At 39.0% G+C, this 11,640-nt stretch overlaps 1 protein-coding gene across 3 annotated transcripts in view; it reads right to left on the bottom strand.

The window, feature by feature from the left end:
• The window catches only part of DISP1 (dispatched RND transporter family member 1), a 181,106-nt gene that overhangs the window by 60,225 nt on the left and 109,241 nt on the right, over positions 1-11,640 (bottom strand). Inside the window, exon 1 of one of the 3 annotated variants that reach the window (XM_019516497.1) lies at positions 9,709-10,128. The exons of the other annotated variants lie outside the window; for them this stretch is intronic. The gene's annotated coding sequence lies outside the window, so the exon portion shown is untranslated. Of the gene's footprint in view, positions 1-9,708; positions 10,129-11,640 lie in introns of those variants that run through there. 3 annotated transcript variants of the gene reach the window in all.

Genomic DNA, 11,640 nt, shown 5'->3' with positions numbered 1-11,640 from the left:
ACCCCCACATTGCCCCGCCCCCAGCACCGCTGATGCCCGGCCCGAGTGCAGCCCAGCTCATCCCAGTCCCAGCCTGCAGCAGCAGCCAACTGGGCCAGTGTGCAGCTCTGGGGGTACATGCCCCCCATGCCCTCAGGCTGTGCTCCCCACTGCTGTCCCCACACTCCTTGGACAAGCTGCTCATGGCTGTGTCCCATGCCCCAGATGTACAGGGCCTGCCCCCGCTCTAGCTCCACTCCCTCCCTCACAGCTGCTGCAGCCACCCAAATTGCCCAGCATTTGGGGGGGGCACATGCCCCCTGTCTGTGTGCGGTGGAGGCAGCTGCCACTGTGGGCTGGGCTTTGTGCCCCGAGCCCTGCTGCAGCTGGCCCAGGAACTGCCCCACGCCATGTGTGCCCTGCTGCTGGGCTGAACCTTGTCCCCTGCCCACCCAGAGGCTGAATGAATGTGGCATCAGGCCACTCCCAGGCAGGCTGCAGCAGGACTTGAGCTGCAAAGCCCAGCCCGCAATGACAACTGCCTCTGCTGCATGCAGATGGGGGGCACGTACTCCCCAGGGCCTCCGCCAGTGTGCACACAGGGGTGGGAGCCACCCAGGCAAGCCACCCGGGCTCCATCCTCCCACCAACCACCTGGCCACAGCCCCACTCATATTACCCCTGTTCCTGCCTCTGTGGCACTCTGTCCCTCACCGCAGGGGCCTCAATCTGGCCCCCTCCCCTTCAGTCCCCCATGGACTGACCTGCCAGGCTGGGGGTGGGGCACACGCATGCATTCACATATGTGCTCAGCCACCCCCCAGCCTCAGATCAACTCCAAGAGGCTCTGAGATTGACCGCTACCCTAGCCTAAGACACTAAATCTGCAACTCAAATTATGTAGGAGGCATTTTGAATATTTAAGTACCCTAGCAGTCTCTCTGTTATTAAAGCATATTAAATACTCCTATTAAATAAAGTATTAATATGCATTATTTTATAACATATATACTTTAAATTTATAATAAGCATGTTAAATAATTAAATTTCTATTAAAACTATTATTAAAACATATTTGCTTTTTGCTATTTTGTTTTCCCTAAGCATTACATTACTATTCCATATTTCTTTCTTCCAAGAATCAAGGACAATCTGTCTGGAAAAGCAAAGCCTAGATTTTTAAACTGGATTTTTGTAAATCTTAAACTCTCTCACCTACGCTGTTGCACAAACAGCTAAAATAAGGATAGGAACAAATGTATAAGGAAGCTGTTTTCATCATTATTAGAAATTTATCAGATTAAAATAAAGAGTGCAATTGTGTTATAACAACACCTTCTACAATTCTAACTAGCTAACAGGATGGTTGAGGTCTAAAAATTATTTTATTTAACTGCTACTCTTCACTAAAGAAAGTAACCATCTTCAAAATATCACACAGCAATGACAGGAACAAAGCCTCCAAGACATTACAGCTCAGATCAGCATTATAGTTGAGTACCACCAACTTAATTTTTTTTCCAAGGAAATGGTAAGCATTTGATAGTTTTTGGCAGTGAGCACTGAGGGGACAGAGTAGACCCTAGGGGCAACTACAGTATAGGCAACGGCCAGCAGAATTGTGCAGTTCCCTCAATGCCTGTTACCCTAACACTTCCTCCAAATGTCCCTGCAGCTGGGTGCAAACAGCCCTTTCCAAAGCTAGATTCTGGGGTCCCAAATCTTGCCTCCTTTTCAGGAAGTTACACTGTCCAGAACACTTTGCATGAACAAGGGAGGCAGGATGAGCTCTCCCTAAAAAGAGAGAGCATCAAGCAAAGAGAGATTGGAAGCCAGTGGTAAGCAGCTGAGGGGGTGTTTGGAAGGACTTTTCCTTCTTTAACCAAAAATTTAAAGTTAAGTTACATAAACTGCTGAGTGACCAGACCAAAATGTAAGTAGTTCATATGAATGTTGGCTATCTTTCAGTTATAACCACTTGTGGTTGAGAGGCAGTGGTACACACTTGAGCTTGCTGGAAAAAGATCACTTTTGGTCAGTATAAAGACTAACTGAAAAAGGTACTATTTATAAAACAGACTTCAGTGGAAACTCAGGTAACCATCAAAACCTTGTGCTGCAGCTTGCTGAGCCCTTTGAACAGTCAGTGGCTGAGACAGGACTGCACAACAGAGAGCATTTACCAGCTGTCAGAATGGTGGTTTTGGTCCCCATTTCCTCATCCTCCACTGAAAATCAAGTTTATAAGTATTTTTAAGAAATTTTTTTAAAGGCTATTTAAAGAAATCAGAACACTTTAGTTCGTCATCTGTGTGTAATATAATCTATAATAGGATTACAGGCTCTGTTATAAGACTAAGTATACCTAGGACAACTGGAATATTTTTCCAGTGTATTTCTTTTAAACTAAAAATACAAAAAAATCTCAGGAATAAGTCATTTTATTTAGCTGACTGAGGAACTCTCCCTTCTCAGTGGCAGCAATTTTGAGAGCAATTAGGATGTGCACTGTTGTAGAAGCACCAGCTTAAATAACAGAAAAGGTATTACATGCTAAGGTTTTCTGGATTTGCCTGGATTTTTTTTTCTGTTTGTGCACTGTAAATAGTTCATAACTATGTACATTGGAGTGATGATGACTGAAGGGGGCTGGCTTACAGCCAAGCAAAGCCTGGGATACAAGCAACAGCTAATTTGCCTCATTTTAACCACAATTATTTTTCAAGGAGAGGATTTAAAAATAAGGGAGAGAATATTATTTTGATCATTTAAACAACAACAAAGGCCATCAAATACCATATTTATTCAAAATAAGAATTTGTTTCCCAAGATACTTTTACAGGGTCCTTGCAAAGAAGGTAGGGTTTATAGTATAGCATTAAAAATACTGCATATTGTTTCATAAAGAGAAATCAGGTTTCTACGCCTACTTCAGCCACCTTAAATAATTAAACGCATCACTAAAAAACTTGGTGTAAGCAGCATGACAAGTTTAAGTGAGAGGCTTAGTCAAAGGCCTTGGATTTTAAAGACAGACGTGATACAGACAGATAAAGATAGATAAGAAAGAAAATTTTTAACTAGGTTTTCCTCTCTTTTACTGCCAGTGAACATGTGAAGTACAAGAATTTCCAGCCAGCTGAGCTATTTAATGGGCTGAACACTACTACTGAGCAGAAGGTGCTTTGCGCAGTGGAATGTGGCCCATAGCAACCCCTGGTGCTGTGTCTCGTCAACGTAACCAAATCCTCAACTCGGAAAGTAAAGGAAAATGCAATCCCCTGAAAATGCTCCCTGCACTATTTGTTCTAGATCATATGCAAAGCCAACCTCCTTGCAGAGTTAATTCCAAACAGAAACTAGTCACAACCTGACAACATATTTGAGAAAATATCCCTGTTTAGCAAAAGTCCAATTCCTCAAATTCTTTTTGAACATCCCTTTCCTCTGTCCCAAACAAGTCAGGCCTGTTTAAAACTTTTCACCAGCACAGAAGTGTAAATTCAAGTGGCTGGTTTAACCTTGTCTCTGTCTGAAGAGACAGATTAGTTATGTGAAATACTGCTGTTTAAACAGCCTGGTTTTCTCCTGAGCTTCATGGCCAATTCAAAGAGGCTGCTAAAGGGGACAGATCTAGCTGGACATCCAGAAAGAGAAAGCTCTTATTGAGTTGTTTGCCAGCAGTTTAGGAATTTAGCCTGCTTATTTGTTTATTCATGGACATTATTGATGTGGTGGTGGTTGATGATGTTCGCTATTTTTGAACAAGAAACTGTACTGAATAGCTATCATTGCTTGGAGCTATTGGACTCCTGGAGGTCACTCAATGATAAAATTTGCTTATTTGCTAATTCATTCAATAACAAAATAAGGTGTGCCGATATATCAAATGCCCAACTATTCAAGATGCTGAAAGCAGCTAGCTTTTGGCTTTAAAGCTTGATGCATTTGTAGCATATAGTTACTGGGTTCAATATTGCTTCTTGAAATGTGATTTTTTCTTGGTATTATTTTTCCACAGCAGTTTAATATCCTACAATATCCACAAAGGTTCTGCTTATATCAGTGCGATATACGCAGAACCTTTATCAGCATCATGATTCAAGTTACATGGGAAAGATGAAGATATAAACTTTTGTACGATATTGCTAATAACTATTTCAAATACGGGGTGGAGGGGGCAGACTGCAGGGAGAAGCAGGTGGGCGGGGGGCAGGCACAGGGGGAACAATGGACAGAGAAGTAAGGGGTGGAGGTCTGGTCTCTTGCCCCACCACTGCTTTCCCCACCAGAGCAGTGGAGGGGGGATGAATTTAAGACAAACTTCTGCTAATTAGATTCTATACATGGAAAAGTATAACATATTTGCATGTATAGAATCTAATTACTGGGGAGCTGCCTTGGATTCAGGTAAATACGGTAAATGTATTTCAAAACATTTCATAAAGAACTGTTAAGCATTTATACAAGTGATTCTCAACCAGGGTGCCATGGCACCCTGGGGTCCCTTGAGATCTTTTCAGTGGTGCTGTGGGGTGCCACACAATGTTAGTACTGTTAGAAGTGCAAACATCATTAATAAAATAAACCCAAGGGAGTTTAATCAAGACTCTAGAGTGTTAAATACATTTTCCCAGGTTGTGGTGTTTTTGAGATCTTTGCCACAAAAGAATTGCTCTTTTTTTTTTTAAGAAAAAAAAAAAAAGACTGAAAACAAAGATCTGGCATTTTCCAAGGAGTGCCTTCAGTCTATCAAGGGGTGCCTCAAGCCTATAGCAGGGGGTGCCTTGCACCTAAAAAGGTTGAGAACCACCGATTTACACAATGTGCATCAGCAAACGCAAGTGGCTATGATGCAACAGTTTACACACAGCCTTGGAAACTAGCCACTCTTATTAGAAGGAGTACGCTGGGTTTGGACATTATATCTGTCTACTGCTAATAGTATTAAGTGATTTGGGAATTTTCATCCTCTGCTAAAGGCAAGCAAACAAGCATTAATTTAACACCTTCTACAAGAGTCAAACAACATATTATTCTAAGCAGATGCCATCTCTGCCTGAATGTCATTTCTCACTAAAAGTGTCACTGTGTTGAAATTCAAAGTCAGTCTTCTAAAAGATTATTTTTCAGACGCTGGTGAATTCAGGGTCAATGCTACTACTTGGCATTAATTCAAAACACCTTACCATTGTTCAGCAGACTACTTGTGAACTTTTAAGCAATCAAAATCTTAACAGATCAAGCTAATGTATTCTTTTCCTTTAAGTCTTCAGAAACTTTTGGATTTTGTCCAGTTTCATGGAGATTCCCAGGAATGCATCTGCTTATCTAGAACATTAGCAGTCTTGGAGTGAGTGGGACTACCTTGCGTGCTTGAGTAAGGCTCATGTTTAAGTGATTTGATGAATTGAAACTCCAGAGAGATCAGTTAATTCAGGGTCACAGAAAACTAAGAATTTGGGTAATATTTTTATTCATTTGATTTGACAGAATTTCTTCTTTTGTAAGCTGAAACAAATTACCAAACTCGATGAACTAAAGGACAACAGTCTACCCTCAAAATGTCACATGGACTACTGTGCAGCCTCTTCATCAAAATTTTAACTGAAATTTCCATGGACCACTTATGATGGCCTCATGATGGATCTGCAGACCTCAGCTGGAAGACCAGTGAAATAAAATATCTGAAGTTGACACCTGTCAAGACATCTACATTTAATTCTATGGTTCCTTATTGAAGAATTGGTGGCAGTGTTGTGTTTTGGGTTCACACTGTAAGTTTAGCGACTTTTCAAGCAGAAGGTAAGAATAATATAATGTGGTATTCTATTTCTTCTATACCAGATTCTGGAATATGTATACACTAACAAAGAAAAGGTAACAAGCCAAAAGCATTTCAGGAATAGAGTGGAGACCAACTATTTGTAGCTCTGACATATATAGTATATGAAAGCTACTAGGCTTTGTAATGACAACGTTACATAATGACAGTTTTATAAGTGATCCCTCTATTATTTGTAGAGTTAACACTAAACACTGCTTACCCAGCAAACATCTGCCAGCTGGATTGCAAACCGTTCAGGAAGTACAGTAATGTTGTATACCATGTCAAAAGTATGTAGGATTTGGTGTTCCCTAACTAGCATGTTCTTTTCGGACTTGGATTAAGTTCACCTGTTACTCTGGCTGCAATTAAAAGAATTTTTCTTTGCTTTAAAGTTTGTTTTTTTTTTAAAAAACCCACAGACTTAAAAAAAACCCATCACACATTGGTTCAACAAATACCATCTGGACTAATAATGCTTGTAACTGAGAATGAGAAAAGTACAAACTCGAATGGGAATGATGTAGTGGAAATTCAGTAGAAGCTGTTATGTAGCATAGATAATTTATAGATCTTTCAGAGAAGCTGGGAAACAGCTACTTGGTTTATTTAACTGTTTAAGAAAAAATAAGTTCCAACCTTAACTGTTGCACCAAAATAAAACCAACACTGTTAAGAGTTTGTCCCTTCAATATTTAAGGCCAGATAAAGCTCAGATTGTATTTTAAAGCATTTAAAACTTTCCAGAACAGAAGCTGTAGACAACCTCCAGATACCCAGGCAATTAAAAATGAATGGGGGGGGGTGTTGTCCCTGAAGAAGGAGGAGCACATGATGATCCTGATAATAAGCATTACAATTAAAGTGATAAAAATGTATTTTCCTGCCAAAAGCATGTCCCTAACAATTCAATCCTAAATGTCATAAAAATTAGTAAATTCCTAAAGTGAGGAACATTAACAAGCCCATGGTTATCTACAAGTATCCCCTTCTAATCAAACAGTATAAGAGATGTACATCCCCCAAGACCCTCTACAGATTTTTAGCTTGACAAGCGTGTAACTTGTTCTCTGGGACAAACTTTCCCTATATTCCATTTGCTGTGCCATTCAATGCACAGTCATTCTGTAGAGGATTTTCTCCACCTCCTTCCTTCCCTCCTCCCCCCCACCCCCTTTACACTTCACCATTTTTTTTGCCTTTTCTGTTTCTCAAAGTTCACAAAAAATAACAGGTGGTGCCTGGTTTTTGATACTGGCTTTTGTAAGAGATGTCTAGCTATCTATCAGGGCAGTATTCTTTACAAAGTCAAACAACTTTATATGCTTTATGGTTGTTGATCTCAGCTTTTGGCTTTTGCCTTAACATTTTTAAAATTCCATAACATCTCATTTTTGCATGTTCACAATATGTGGGAGTTGGTTTCTCACAATTTCCTGATTCTTGCTTTTTGAGTTTCGTAGTAGGCTGCTAGTGCCTCCTTGAAAAGCTTTCATTATCTAGATATGGAAACCTTAGCATAAGCATATTTTATAGTGCATGATGCCTGTTAAAATGTCTTTTTATTTTTTATTCCATAACAAATGTGAGGTCATCTCTCTCTCAGCTACTTCTAGGGTACTTTAATTTTAAAAGATGTTATATACTCTTCAAAATTTTGAATACACAAATCTTAAATGTTTAATGCTGTTTAAATTGTTATGAATGCAACTGCTTCATTATGTATCCTGGATAACACTGCATCTATCTTTTTCCTGTTTATCTATTTCCTGACTGTATAGTAACTAAGCTCACACTAATTAAATGGTCTAATCTCTACCAATTAATAATTACTCAGAAATTTAAATACTTGAGCCATGTAGTAATGAATAGGGTGCAATCCTAGAGCCTAAAAGATTTACAGAACAAAAGATGATTCTCTCGCTCCCCTTTCCATAGCTAGTATCTATTAAACTGTTGCCTTCACCTTCCTCAACAGCCTGAAATGCTAACAAGCTGGTCTGTCTTGGACTTGAGACACCATGATTTCATTTCCTACATTGCAGGCTGGGTCAGGAATTGCAATTCCTGTGACAGGGAGTTTCCAGATGTCACAATGCCAGAATTGTAGATCATGCTGCAGATGGGTACCTAATAAATCAAGCTGCCAGTAAACTGACATTACCAGGAATGACCCACCATCAACAGCAGCTGTAGGAAGAGTGGGAATCAGGGAGGAAGGCACAGGAAAGAGATTTTAAGAATATTTCTCTCTCTCTTCTGTTATTAACCAAAAGTTTATGTGCTGAGCACAAACAATGAAACACAGCAGACCATTTATAGGAACTGTTTGTAGTGCTTTGACATCACAGTCTCACTTCACATAAATTATACAAAAAATAATTTTGTAGGATCACTCAAAACTACATAGAGAGGATTTTCCACTCCTTACTGCACTTTATTTTCAATGCTATCACACTTGTAATTTAACAGAAACTGAATATTTGGAAACGAAGAAAAGTTATAACCAACTGGTGCAAAGATAAGGAAAATTTTAAGTAGTTGCAATTATAAAAAGGTACACAGCTACAAACAAGTATGACCACTGCAAGACATATTAAGTTAAAAATACATGTATTTTTAGTAGTAATACCTCATCACAGTTTAAGAGCATGGAAGGCAATAAAACTCACTGCCTATGACTGAACCATTGTCATTACCAAAGTCTTATTTACACAGCTTTAGTGACTTTCCACTACCATATAAAGGACATTTAAGTTTTCATAATTACTAATGCTCTGATTCAGAATAACTCTACCCCATGTACACTAAGAAAAGTGCAAAAGGAATTACATATGTTGAAAAATCCATACGGAATTTTCTATGAGGGGTTAATGTTTAAGCTAACCTATCCCCAGAATGACACCAAAAGAAAGACCCTTGCTTGGATACAGTTACAGCTATAATAAACTACAACCATCTTGTTGATAAAGTTTGGTTATGTAATAAGTAAAAAACCCAACACCCCCCTATACTTTAGAGATTCAGTTATGACACAGCAGTGTTGCACTATTGGTCTTACAGTATAACATGCCCACTAAATACTAGTAATTATGGTATTTTATACCAAATATTTTTGTAACAAAATTTCAAAATGAAATCATGTTTGAAGATCCTGAAGATCTGTTGCTAATTACATTACCTTTCTTCTGTTTTGGAAGAAAATCCACCATATAAGTTTTGCAATTATACAGTATATTAAGCATGCAGTAAAAGTGATAGATACAAATATCAGACACATCAAGCAGAGATGTTTTAGCTGCTTAACTGTTTACCTGCTCAAAAATAAAACGCATTGTCTAAGGAAAGATTCATAAAATTTATCAAGGTATTCTGTACAAACATTCAACATTCTCTGCCATTCATTCTAAGATTAATTTATTTGCATCACACTTTTCAATGCCTTTCATCTCCAAATACTTCTCAGAAACAACTCTTCAGTCCCACATTAGTTGGATTAAGATCATGAAAATGAAATGAAAAGCTATAAACAGTGTCAACAAAAATTATCCCACCTATGTTACAACAACAGTGGATATTTGTATTGTGCAAGACACCTAAGTGTTAACAATTTTCTGTTCCAGGCTCAAACGTTTCTATCCGGCTGTAGTCATACACAAGCAAAGGAATCTGCTTTTGTTACCAACAGGAGAATATTTTCATGCAAAACAACTGAACATACGTGACATTCTTCGTTCAGTCTACACGAGTGATGTTTTCTGAAATAACAAGCTGTTTTAGCTACAGCCTACAATATACGGCATAAAAATATAATTGGATTTTAAATACATTTTTATATCAAATACTTTCCATGCTTAGTAATCCAAATTAAACAGATTAACCATTAAAGAAAGAAAAGCTACCTTGAAACTAAGGTATCTCCTCCAAGGCACAAATATCGTCTTTCATGCAATTGTCCTGAAGCAGAGCATGGCTCGGGAATTGCTCCGACAGCAGCAACACAACAGAAAGCAACAAGCTGGCTGAACCTGCCCTACAACACTGCAGAGACAAGACTGAATGACAAGCACACGCAGACTGCCTTGAATTGGGCACGTTAGGGGCTGGAACTTGCAGTGTTTGCTCTGCTATAGGACCGCTAAGTTTCTTGCCTACTTAACCCTCAGGGGCAAGGTCTTAATAGTAACAGCTGGTATGGCAAGGGCTTGATCTCAGCACAAGGTCAGCAAGCCAGGATATGAAGGTGACATGTAATTTCTAGCTTTTTCCTGCTTCTATAGGAGTATTCAAGCAAGTGCTGCTGTTAATTATAACTTTCTTTGATCTTTTTTATTTCAGTTAAGACCATGTTAGATGACCTTATTTGATTTCTTAGGTTTATTTTAACTGCTATTCAGATTTTTATCACATCACTGTATTGCTGTTCATATTTTTAAGTATTCTGCAGACCCACCTCGCTGCGTAACCGTATACATCTCTATGTACAGTGCAGAGTAAAACTGCCTTTCCTATTTTGGTAGGAAGGGGCAATAAAAGTGGATGCAACCCTAGGTCCTGAAGCAAGCTACATTTATTTACTTATGTGAAGGGGAATAATTTGTGAAAACTAGGACACCAAGAACAGAACTCTTTCACATTTACTCTGATCCTTTCCAATCCCAGTATATCCTGCAGCTCTCAAAAAGAAAAACAAGCAAACAAATTAAAAATAAAACAACCCCCATCCAAAACAAGTTATATATGGTGAAAGATAACAAGTCAATGTCCAGAATCTCATTTCTGCTTATGGCAAAGTTTATAAATTGCAGTGATTAAAAAATAAAAGTTTGGGTTTTTTTTTTACAAAAATCGTAATCATTTAAAAACTAAAAACTGCTGTTTGTAAAACCTATAAGAATGTACCAGTGCTCAAAGTACAAGCAGTATTGTATGTGGCAGGGAAAGAGTCAGCTGCTCATAAACCTTATCAGTACCTGAGTTGTGTGCTGAATACAGGAATCACATTTTACTGCAAGACTATAAAAAGGAAGCAAAGAATCACACTTGGCAGCTTTAAAGCTCTTGAATGCTACTTATTTTATCTGAAAGTACTTGAACAAGTGAGCAAACACAATGGTTTTTAATATCTAATGGTATAGCTTGCTAGGGTTTGTAGGCTATCACATGGCTACTTAACATGGCTTCAAACATTTTAACCAGTGCCTTAACAGTGCTTTAAAAAACACATTAACTCAAGTTAGCTCAGCAAAACTGACCAACAACTATCTGGGGTACAGAATTGGGAGAAATCCCTTGACTCCATCCTTTTCCTCAATTTCTGTAATGGGACTCCTTTTCCTCTAAGCTCCTGTATATGTTTGTATGCTTGTTTCTTCAAACTCCTAATCCATTTCACTCAGACTCCATGAAAACTGGCTTACATCCCTTTGACTCTAATGACACAAAGTCGGTAGTGATCACCTCTGTGTGAAGTATAATTAACCTTCTCCTTGACCTATTTTTGTTTTTGTTTTTTGTTTTTTTGTTTCTTTACAGTTAAATATTCTTCTTTTGCTGCTTCTGGGGCATTCAGATATTGTGCCATTGTTTCTGCATGCTCTCCTCCCTGCACCCAACACTTCTTCACCCTTTCCTTCTCATCCTCCTCAGCTTTAAGCTAGCCTCGCTGGGGGACGGGGCCGCAGGAAGACAAGGAGACACCACCCGAGCAAGACAGGTGACAAATGCAAGGAGTGCCCAGGTAAGAAACAGGGGTCCAGACAGTCTCCCAAATCAGGGGGTGGCACACGCAGCTAGGCAAGGCCTTAAATGCCTATATACCAATGCTCGTAGCA

Source organism: Gavialis gangeticus, unplaced genomic scaffold, assembly GCF_001723915.1.
Source record: "Gavialis gangeticus isolate Ggan-Ray unplaced genomic scaffold, GavGan_comp1, whole genome shotgun sequence".
Classification (NCBI taxonomy): Eukaryota; Metazoa; Chordata; order Crocodylia; family Gavialidae; genus Gavialis; species Gavialis gangeticus.
The sequence above is the reverse complement of the archived record's forward strand: the minus strand, read 5'-3'. Positions and strand labels throughout refer to the sequence as shown.